General features: G+C 43.8%; 1 pseudogene; it reads left to right on the top strand.

The window, feature by feature from the left end:
- Window positions 1–8,017: 8,017 nt before the first annotated feature.
- Window positions 8,018–10,003, top strand: LOC123643652 (annotated as a pseudogene).
- The last annotated feature ends 1,648 nt before the right edge of the window (window positions 10,004–11,651 follow it).

Raw genomic sequence — 11,651 nt, 5'->3', positions numbered from 1 at the left:
CCTCTCCATAGGTGGCTACTGAAAGCACTGCAACTTCCTCTGATCAACATTAGACATCTTACTAATTAATTAGGGGAAATTAATATCTAATTAATCAGCACAATGGCTTTAATAATTAGTCCCTCATTCATGAAATTAGTGGTATTTAGGATTGTGTGACTTGGCTAAAACATTTTAGAAACAGTCACCACTATTGCTTACAGAAGGTATAAGAAAAGTACCAAGTTCTAGGCTTGGGCATGGTACCCAAGGCTGATCCTTAAACAGTCTGTGTCCAGCTGTTGAGTCAGAGGGTTTTGTGGCCTGATACTGACTGTAGGGTAAACAGAATCCTGCTTCTGGAATGTTGTCACATCTGAATGAACTTTCATGCAAGGTGATGATGAAACACCCAAAAAAGACAGAGAACTGAGGCTTCATTGTGCTTATAACACAGATTGTGTGAAATATTTTGTGATTGTTTTGCTAATCAATGATGCTTAACCAAAGCCTATAATGTGGCAAAATTTGGTCTGAGATTTACATTCATTAAAACCAGGTTAGTGAGGTTGTTGTGGCATAGCTAAATTTTGCCCATCAAGGCCTTTTTCAAGGCTACCTTTACCTATCACAAAGAACCTGAGCATTGTTCATGACCAAATAAGAGACCCTTTCCAAACAATATTTTTTTTCTTTTACACTTGGTTTTGCTGTGCTCTAATTCCCAAATCCCTTGTATCAGTCAGTGTTCAACAGAAGAAGCAGACCAAAAGGAGATACATGCTAAAAGATTGATTGCAAGGACTTGGCCTGTGTGATTTTGGGGTCTGGCTAGGCAAGTCCAAAATCTGCAGGACAGGTAGTCAGGAAGCCGCAGGCTGAAACTTTTTAGCAGGTGCAATTTCTTCTTTAGGGAAGTCTCAGTTCTGTTACAGCCTTTCAACTGATAAGATACAGGCCCACTCCAATTATCAGGGTAATCTCTTTTGGTTAAAGTAAATTAATTAGGGACTTTAATCATATCTATGACGTACCTTCACAGCAACACCTAGATTACTGTTAGACTAAAAAATTGGGGGATGGTAGCCTAACAAACTGACATATCAAAACACCATCACTTTCTTTCTTGGTTTTATAGGTAGCCAAGGCAGGCTTGGTGCCAATCATTCCTGTCTAGGTCCCCTGCAAGGTCTAATTACAAAAGGCCACTGATTGTACTTAGTCTCAAGGGAACCCTTTTGGTTTCTTTCATCATTCTTTTGTTCATATTCATGAAAATAAAAAATAGCATTTCTAAGGAGATTATGTTAAATCGCTTAACTTTAGTGCTTTCCTCCTTGAAAAGCTGTTTGGACTTGCAAAATGAGCTTCTCCAGCCAATTCTCTGAAGAAAAGGAGCTTTTGTTTCCAAACTTATTTTACTGAGCAGCCCCCATATTCTTCTTTATTCGATTCAGAGCAGTGGCAGCATTGCAGAGTGAGGAACAGTGGGACAGGCATGGGATTTAGAGTCAAGGCACTGAGTTCCAAGCCCTTCCTTGAGCTCTGGGACCATGAGCAAATTATTCTGCTTGAACCTGGATTTCTCCATCTGTAGTATAGAGGCAATGATAATATTTCCTTTCCCTTCAAAGATTGTAATGATGATCAGAAATAGTATTGGGAAAGTTACCGGTATGAGCTAGACTCTTAATACACCACTAATAATCATTTCACCAACAACTGTACCCTCTGCTGTACTAAATGCTCTAATCAATACCCCTCCCCACCAAAAAATAAATCCAAAAGACCAGAGGAAAGAAAGGCTGGTGTTACTACCTCCAACATAAATATTATCCATATAAAAATGTCAAAGTTATAATATTGATAAAGATCAAAGGATATTTATTATCCAATTAGTAGTAATAAATCCTTTACGACACTGAGTATTTTTCCACCTTCTTCTGAGTTGAAGAATTTGCATTTATTACATTTTCTAGCTTTTATTATTGGTCTTAAAAATGTCAGTCATAAACAATGTCTCAGAGGCTGGATTTTACCAAGGCAACCCCCTTTTACTGCTGTTACAAGTTCGTTGCCTTTTATTCACTCAGTATAACCAGATTTCTGCTAATGTTATGTACATTCTATATTTTACTTTAATATTCAACACTGTAAATGGGAGATAATAAAATAAACCAGGCCGTTTTTAATTGACAAAATAGAATTTCTCCTCCCCTAGAACCAGAGAGTGTAAACATTTTTAATTTCTGACTATCCTTAAATCTAATATATTTTGTACTTCAGGCCCTACAAAAAATGTACTTGAATTCTTTAATTACTGGCAGCAAGAAAGGCCAATTGGCAAGACAATATCGTACTCTTTGCAACGGGAATGATTTTATATCTCAAAATATTTTAACTTGTAAAGAAACATAGAAAATAGATAAACAATGATTTCAGAAGAGTTGTCCTACTATTGGGTTTGGGAATGAGTCTTTCAGACAGGGAACACTTGAGATAAAGTTGTACATACAAATTTGTTTTGCTGCCTCTACCCTTCCCCAATTTTCTACCTCCCTAATTGCTGTTATTACCATATAGTCTTCCAGTTAGTTATGTCAGGCAATGTTCCAGGCCTGAAAAATTTCTTGCCCCCTCTGGCCTCAAAGAGCAAAAATGCATTCACTGAGTAAGAATTCCCATAGGATCCTCTTCCCCAGCAAATTAAGAACCTTTTCTTTCTCCCTGCCTCCCCTCTCTCTTCCTCCTTCCTTCTCTTTCTTTCTTCCTTCCTGCTTCATCTTTCCAACAAATATTAATTTCATTAGGCATACAGCACCAGACAGGGGCTATAGAGATGCAAAGGCATGGTCCCTCTCTTTAGCAAGTTCACAGGATGCTGGGGAAGTATACACAGAAAATGCAGTTTAACACTTTCTACAGTGGAGATTTGTATAAGGAGCAGAAAACACTGAGTTTTCCTGGGGAAACTGGTGAATCTGGGAAGTGTTGCTTGAGGTAATTCTTGATGGAGGAATAGGGGTTTGCCAGGCAAACAAGCTGAGAGAGGGAAGGAGGGAGGGAGAAGTGCGTGTGTATGGAGGGGTGAGAGACTAGAGGCCTTCCCGGTGGAGGAAACTGCAAGTTACAAAGCTCAAAGAGGCTAAAATAACTCTGTATTTGGGAAGCTGCCAATAATTCAAATTTTCATAAAAATTCCATAGAAGGGTGAAGGGGTAGGTTGTACAGTATGAGATAGAGGGGGAAGAGATAAAACTCTAAAGAGCGATAAGGGAAGAGAAACTTGCACTTTATCCTTTTGATGGGGACTATTGAACAAATTTAAAGCAATAGTGTTTAATTAATCACGTTGGCTGGGAAAGCTTGGTTAGAGGTGGGCAAGAATAGAGATGAAAGGCTATTTAGAGGTTTTAGCAGTAATTCAGGTGCAGGCTAGAGAAGAGAGGTGGGCTTTAATTAACAAATTCATTTACCTTTCAATAAAATCCTTATCGAGTATTTACTATGTGCCATGCATAGGGGATACTGCAGCGAATTTCAATTGTCCACTCACATCGCTTGCAGGCCAGCAGGACATTAGACACACAAACACAACACACTCTTTTCATATTGTGTTTCCGAGTTTCTCCTTTGGGGATGCAATGTGGTGTAGGTGAAAGAATCTTTGGATCAGACTGACCAGGGTTCAAATCCTGCCTCTGCAGCTTTCAACTTGAGGGGCCTTGATCGAATCCCTTGCCCTCATTAGAAAATATGGCAATAATATGAAACAGCTGTTTATATCATAGGGGTTTTGTGCAGATGAGAGGAGAAAATGTACGCAAAAGACTTAGAACAGTGCTGGTGCATGCCAGTATCATCTCTCAGCTCCCAGTTTAGAACTAAAGGAAGAATGAGAAGGTAGGACAGGAGCTGAGCAGGTGCCGGGGTGTGGGCCCACCACGTGGTATATATAGGATTTACAACTCCCTAGGGAGGCCAACACAAACACAGCATTGGATTAAGAAAGATTCTGTCCTTTTATCCTTGTTTTTTTCCTGGCTTCTGAAAAATAGCAGTCTTAGAGGGGTCAGGTACATCCAATGTAGAAGGTGCTATAATTTCTCTGCCAGGAAATGAATTGTCCCTTCTTCTTGATTTCTCTGTTCTCAAACTTGGTGACCTCTGATTTTGGCTGTATCTATCTAGTTCTCCCTGCTGCATACAGCTGTGCTCGACACAGAAGCCAATAAACGACTCTACTTCAATTCGGGTCAGAGAGTGGAGTTCATGGAGACAGGAGTCTGGTATTAAGAAAATACAAAGAGAAAAAAAAATGCAGAAAAGACCAATGGTCAGAAAAAAGGAAATGATAAGAGAGTAACATCCATTTGTAGAGAAGGACCTTGGACTGGATACTCTTTTTCAGCACGTTACATATCAAAAGCTCAACAATTGATTGTCAAAATTCACAATTTTGAGGCCGTAGAATGATCTCGGCATTAGCAGAATGAGAAGCAACTGAGCACAAAACGGTGTGCAGGTGAATAGTGCCCATTTGACGGATGCCTGTGGCTGGGGCACTAGCCATCATCGTTGTCTTTCAAATGTGGGCTTCACATTAAAGAAAGGGATTTGATATAAAGCAATATCAGGCCTTCCACCTGAAGATGGATAATATCTCAAACACAGTTCGTTTTGGAGATTGCAGTCCAGGAAGTCAAGAATGTCTCCTCTGTAGTTGCCACGGCAACATCTCCCTCTGATGACACGAAGGAAGATAGAGGTCATGTTGGTGGGCTGGTTAAATGTTGCTCACATTATGTCTTTTATTTCCACAGGGGAAAAGAGAGAAAGGCAATAGACAGGAAGAAAGAAATAAGAATAGAAAATAAAATAAAAGAGATAAAGAGATTTCTGTGAGTGATTTTTCCAAATAGATTTTGTTATTGAAGGATTCATATTAATTTAATTGGATTTGGAGTCCAATAAGAGAATCCAAAATGAAATCTCGGACACTTGGAGGTATAATGGGTGTTCGAGCACAAGATGACGCAAGAGGCTCTTATATATGTGGAGAGGGACTTTAAACCAAATTGCGAGGAAGGGAGACGGAGCCTACAAAAGCGGTCACTTAAGATTTAGAGCAAGTGCAAGAACAGGTTTTCTTTCAATTAATATGGCTTCTTTTGGTGATTTCTATTTGCTTTTTGAACCCACACTTTAGAATTACATAAAACCTCTGTTGAATTAGAGACTGGTGTGGTATCAGGTCCCGTCAGGAAAACAGAACCAAAGAGGTAGTTTAACAGTTACAAGGGAACTAGTTACAAAGGTAATGAAAAAGCTAGAGAAGAAAGGCGATATTATGTTATGTGTATTATATATTTTTCTTTTTAAAACAGGGTCTCACTCTGTTGCCTGGGCTAGAGTGCAGTGGCGTTATCATTGCAACCTCAAACTTCTGGGCTCGACCAATCCTCCTGCCTCAGCCTCCCGAGTGGCTGGGACTACAGGTGCACCCCATCATGCCCAGTTAATTTTTTAATATTTTGTAGAGATGGGGTCTCACTATGTTGCTCAGGCTGGTCTCGAACTTCTGTTCTCAAGTGATCCTCCTGCCTAGGACTCCCAACATAATATTACCAACTTGGTCAGCTACTTCCTCCCTCATTCTGGATCCTATATTTTTAGTAATTCAACTGTGGTTCAATTTCACTTATTGGCAGCCAAGTCATACAACTAATTCATGTAAAATTTAAGATCAATTAAAATTCCCAAGTGTATTATTTTCTTTTTCTCTAGATCCTTTCGTAATATTTTGAAAGTATGATATCAAGCATTGGCAACTTTTTTGAAAAGGTTTAGATACTAAATATTTTGCAGGGCATATGGTCATATAGTCTCTGTTACAACTACTGTAGGCTGCTGTTCTAGCATGAAAGCAGCCAGAGACACCGTGTGAAGAAACAGGTGTGGCTGTTTTATTTACAAAACCAGGCTGTGGGCAGTAGTTTTCTGATCCCTGGAGTCTTAGTCCCTTCAGGCTGCTATAACAAAATACCATAAACTGTGTGGCTTATAAACAACAGAAATTTATTTTTCACAGTTCTGGAGGCTGGGAAGTCCAAGATCAACGCAAATTTAGTGTCTGGTGAGGGCCATCTTCTCGCTGAGTCCTCCCAATGTGGAAAGAGGGCAATGCAGCTCTCTGGGGCCTCTTTTATAAGGGCACTGACCCCATTCAGGAAGGCTCCACACTCATGGCCTAATTACCTCTCAAAGGCCCCACAGCCTAATACCATCACATTGGTGATTAGGTTGTAACATACGAATTTCAGGGGCACACAAACATTCAGCCCATAGCCCCAGTCTATGTTCACTGCTTCCTGACAAAGTCAGTTGCCCCTGCCCCCTGCCCTCTGCCCCCACCCCCAGGTTCTTTGGGATTAAAGTAAGTCTATCACCAAGCACTCTTTTTTTTTTTTTTTTTTTGCCAGATTGGAGGGAATCCACTCCCAGCTGGTATTGGGGGGCCTCTCTTCTCAAAGATTTCATCAAAATTCTGAGCCTTTGGTAAATCACTGGACACAATTTCAGTTCTCTTTTACTTGTCCTTTCAACAGTGTTTGACATGATGACCACTCCTTTCTTCTGGAAATCATTTCTCCTGACCCCTGTGAAGCCTACACCTGACTTTCCTCTTACCTCTTGGGCCAGGCTTTCTCAATCTCTTTTGAGCTTTTTCCTTTGGATCTTTAAAGATTGGTTCACCCCCTAGACTTGCTTTTCTCCTTACTCTACAGACTTTTTCTGTGTGATCTCATCAGGCCTAGGGCTTTTATCTACTATTTGCATGAAGATGGTTTCTACATCTTTATCTCAGAATTTCCTGAGCTCCAATCTTAACAGCTTTTTAAGCAATTTGTCTGCTTGGTTGTCTCATGAGAAAATAAAGCTCAGTACTTCTCAAGCAGAAATAATTTTTTTCCCTGTTAAGCCTACTGTTTCTTTTGTATTTTCTTCCTCTTTGAACAGGTTTCCAAGATAGAAATCTGCACGTAATCTGATTTCTCCTCTGACAGCTCTACCAATGACCAAGTCCTAGAAATTTTGAAATATGTTGGGAATCACTTTCAAATCCACTCACTTCTTATGCTTCTGATTGCCACTTGCCTGCTTGCTTATATTCCTGCAACTGTCTCATAATTGGCCTTCCTTCCGCCAGCCTGGCTCTCCTTCTAGAGACTAATCCTCACAATACAGCCTGAGTCGTCCTAGCACACAAACTGAATCATGCTATTTTGCATAAAATTCGTCAGTGGTTCCCTGCTGCTCTTGGAATTAAGTGCAGGTTTTTTCATTTGCCCAACAAGATCCTTCATGATCCTGTCCTCTCTTATTTTTCTGGGCACGTCACTGAGTGTTCTTCCTTACTCTGAGCTCTGGTCATGCTGACCTGCTCACTCTGTCTGGCCCCGAAGTCTTTGCATGTGCTCTTTCCTCAGCTTGGAACATTTTTCCCTTACCCTTTGTCCTCCTGGTTAATTCCTGCCCATTCCACAGGTTTCTGTGGGGTATAGATCTGTGCTTAGATGTTGCTTCCTCTACAAAGCCTCTCATGACTTCTGGAAGCCACTCTTACAGCAGTCTGGACCTAGTCTATATGCAGCATTTATTACACTGTGTCACAATTGCCAGTAGGTGGCTTGTCCCTCCCATAGACCAAGGTCTGTGAAGGCAGGGAGGGTTGGACTTTTCGTCTGTTATAGCCCTAGTGCCTTGCACAGTGCCTGGTAGAAACTTTATAAATATTTGTTGATTGAAAAAGTGATCAGGAAAAGACAGTTAGAAATAGGCATTCTGGAATTGAAAAAAAAATCACCTTGGGTTTAAATCCCAGCTTTGCTAAGAGGAGGAACCAGGGTGGGCCGGCAGGCGGCATGGCTGGCAGCAGGCAGAGTGGAGCAGGGCTGAGAGGAAGACTCCACCCCTCCTGCGGATCATTGCCAAGACTCCCAAGGACAAGAGGAAATTTTGATCTGCAATCAAACTTTGGTCAAGGTGTTTAAAGACAAAATCTCTTAGAGGTTTAAGGTTCGCTAGCGTCAGTGGGTCCTGGTCTTCACAGGCAAGATCCTCAAGGATGCGGACACACTGAACGAGCATGGGATCAAGGACAGGCTCACTGTTCATCTGGTCATCAAGATCCCTCATAAGGCTCATGATCCAGCTGCTGCCACTGCGTCCTCCCCCTCCACTCCAGACCCTGCTCAGCACACCCACCACTACTACTTCACTGCCACCCACTGCCCCTGCCAGCCCTTCACCTCTGTGCTGCTTTGGACTGGTGGTGGAAGCCAGAAGACCAGTGGGGAGGGGAGGTCCCTTCCTAGGGCCTGGGAGGGACCCCCAGTGCTACTGCATCCATACTGTCTGACTTTGGGGGCATCCTGAGGCTGTGTCACCTGAGCTTGGGCTCCACCAGCTGCATGGAGCTGCAGCAGCAGAGACAGATGACAGAACGTACTCAGAATCCAGCCATGATACAGGAGATGATGCAGAGCCAGGACCAGGCCCTGAACAACCTTGAGAATATCCCCAGAGGGTATAATGCCCTTTGCTGCTTATACACAGACATCCAAGGGCCCGTGTTCAGTGCTGCCCAGGAATAGTTTGGCAATAATCCCTTCTTTGACCTCTCTGGGAACTTAGACAGCTCATCCTCCCAGCCTCTGTAGATTGAGAATTGAGAGCTCCTCCCTAACCTGTGGAGCCCCTTGCCCCCCATCTCCCAGGCACTTGGGTCTAGTGGGGAGGGCATTGGAGGATTGGGGACCAGTCAGGTGCACCTGACAGTCTGTGAGGAGGGAGTTCTGTGGCTAGCAAGTGCCAGTGCAGGCTTTGGATATTGGAAGAAAAGGTGAGTGGCAGTGGGCAGGTGAGACGTGCTCTGTATTGTAGAGGGATGGAGAAGGATACAGCAGCAGCAAAAAGCATGGCAGAGAACATGGCGAGCACTTATATGTGGCTCACAACAATAGTGGCAGCATGCCATGGGAAAGTGTGATCACATGGGTTCACATAGGAGATAACACCTTGGTTACGTAAGTATGCTGACTCATGCCTCCCCAGAAGGCCAGCTAGCTGAGGGGCCAGGCTGGAAACAACACCGTGGCAGTTATCTTAGTTTGGCTTAAGAAACATGTTTCCTATACAAATGCATTTTCCCTTACATGGTCTCAACCCCCTTTGGGATCAATGCAGTCAGCCTGAGGGCAGGAATGTTCAATCGCCCAGGAATGAAGACCTCCCCTTTAGCATATCTCTGAGAACCGCCAGCAGATGCAGAATGGGAACTCAGCCCTCTACATGCACAGCACACTGCAGGTGCTTACCCAGAACCACAACTTTGCTGCTCAGATGCTACTGTTTGCAAGGAACCCCTCGCTGTAGGAGAAGCTCTGCCTGAAGCTCCTGGTCTTCTTGCAACAGATGCAGAACATGGAGCCACTCTCAATCCTTATCAGTTGTGGCAGGTGCTGCTGCAGATCCAGCAGGGTCTGGGGACCTTGCAGACTGAGGCTCTTGGCTGGTACCCAGCCTTGGCTCCTTCACCCTTGGCAGGCAGCAGCACCAGATCTGCACCCAACCAATATCCCCACTGCTTCACCAACTATGCCAGCCACATCTTCTCCAACATGGGCTTCCAATGCCCAGCATCAGCTCACGCAGCAGATGATCCAGCTTTTGGATGGAAGTGGAATTCACAGGTGCAGAAGCCAGAAGTGAGATTTCAACAGCGACTACCACTGGAGCAGCTCAACTCCATAAGCTTCATCAATGGTGAGGCCAACCTGCAGGCCCCGGTTGCCACAGGAGATGACAGCAACATGGCTATGGAGAGACACTTGGGCTCCCAGCTCTCTTAATCCCTTGGCCCAAGCCTCCTGCCTCTCACCTTCCTCAATGCTAGTGTTTGGCTCCTCTGTCAACCCTACCCTCTGCAGCTTGTTGTCCTTTATTTATTTATTTTTTTTTATTTCAGCTCATCATGGGGGTACATAAGTTCAGGTTATATACATTGTCCATGTCCCACCTGTCCCCCTGAGTCAGAGCCTCAAGCGTGTCCATTCTCCAGACAGTGCGCCTGGCACTCACCATATAGTCATACCTCCATCCCCTCCCTCCCCCCACCTCCCCAACTCAGCACCTGCTTGTTGTCCTTTCTGTCTTCTGTCTTGTCCTCTCCAAGCAGCAGGGTGACTTCAGAGGCATGGGCCCGAACCCTGTAGGTCTGTCTGAGAATTCTGGTGTTTTACTACTACATCTCTTGCGGAATCTTCTCTCCTAGTCCTCCCTGAGTAGAGTTATTTAAACAATTTTCACAGTTTGGCTGATTGGCCTTACTTCTCTGACTCACACCACCTTTTCCAGTCTTCAAACTTCTCAGTGGCAGTGCAGTCAAAGGACTATCTGGGACTCTCTGGTTTCCTGAAACAGGCACTTCCATCTGTACCACTAGGGTTTTGCCTGTCTCATGTTTACTTTTGGTAACTCTCTTCTTTCTTTCTCTCCCTCACCTCCTCGCACTCCCAGCCCAACCAGTGCTAGAGTTTCACACTCCAAAGGAGGGAGGAGGAGCAGGTGAAACAGGCTGTCGTTGTCCTCAGCCCCTATCTAGTCACTTCATCCAGCACTTTTTCTAACAGGGCTCTGTTGGGACTCTGAGGGTTAGAAGGAAGATGCCTCTTCCCCCTGTCTGAAGGGGGAGATGAGATACATCCCTCTGCACAGGAATTATTTTTTTCTATTTTCTTCCTTCCTTCCTTCCTCCATCTTTCTTTCTTTTCCCTCCGTCCCTCCCTCCCTCCCTCCCTCCCTCCCTCCCTCCCTCCCTTCCTCCCTTCCTTCCTTCCTTCCTTCCTTCCTTCCTTCCTTCCTTCCTTCCTTCCTCCTTCTTTTCTTGTCTTGTCTTGTCTTATCTTGTCTTGTCTCAAGCAATCCTCCCATCTCGGCTTCCTAAAGTGCTGACATTATAGCCATGAGCCATTGTCCCCGGCCTGCACGGGAATTATTAAATGACAAGCCCTGGACCAGCCAAATGGAGATCAGTGTGGAGGAGGAGGGAATGAGATTTTCTGGAGGAAGGGAATGAGGGAGGCAGCCTGAGTAAAAGGCTGGGAAGTTGGAACTGACAGTTAGGGACTGGAAGCATTGATAGCTCTTTAGGCAGAGAGTCTAGGCCTGGGCCTGGCAGAGGAGAGTTAGAGACGCTAATGGATTTACACTGAAGAAAGGGGCTCAATGAAGCTAAGCAATATGGCCCACAAGGGGTCATATTGGCTCCATTTCTTCAAAGCCACATGTTTATACAGACACACACACACACACACACACACACACACACACACACGTACATACACATGCGCGTGCACATTTCCATGAACACCCAGAACCCACCTCTGTCCCTTAGTTTCTACATCTTTAAAATGGGAAAGTGATAAAGTATACTTTAATGTTGTAAAGGTTGAGTGGATATATATGAAGTGTTTTGAAGGCTATGGGATCAGTAACCTTTATTAGTACCTTGTAAAGGACATTGCCTTTGCCTAAAGGGGAGAGGAAAGCTTAACTTTGATTCTTTGTTTCTTTCTGGAACAGTAAACAAGATACAGACGAAAAGTAAA

This window comes from Lemur catta, chromosome 8, assembly GCF_020740605.2.
Source record: "Lemur catta isolate mLemCat1 chromosome 8, mLemCat1.pri, whole genome shotgun sequence".
NCBI lineage: Eukaryota > Metazoa > Chordata > Mammalia > Primates > Lemuridae > Lemur > Lemur catta.
The sequence above is the reverse complement of the archived record's forward strand: the minus strand, read 5'-3'. Positions and strand labels throughout refer to the sequence as shown.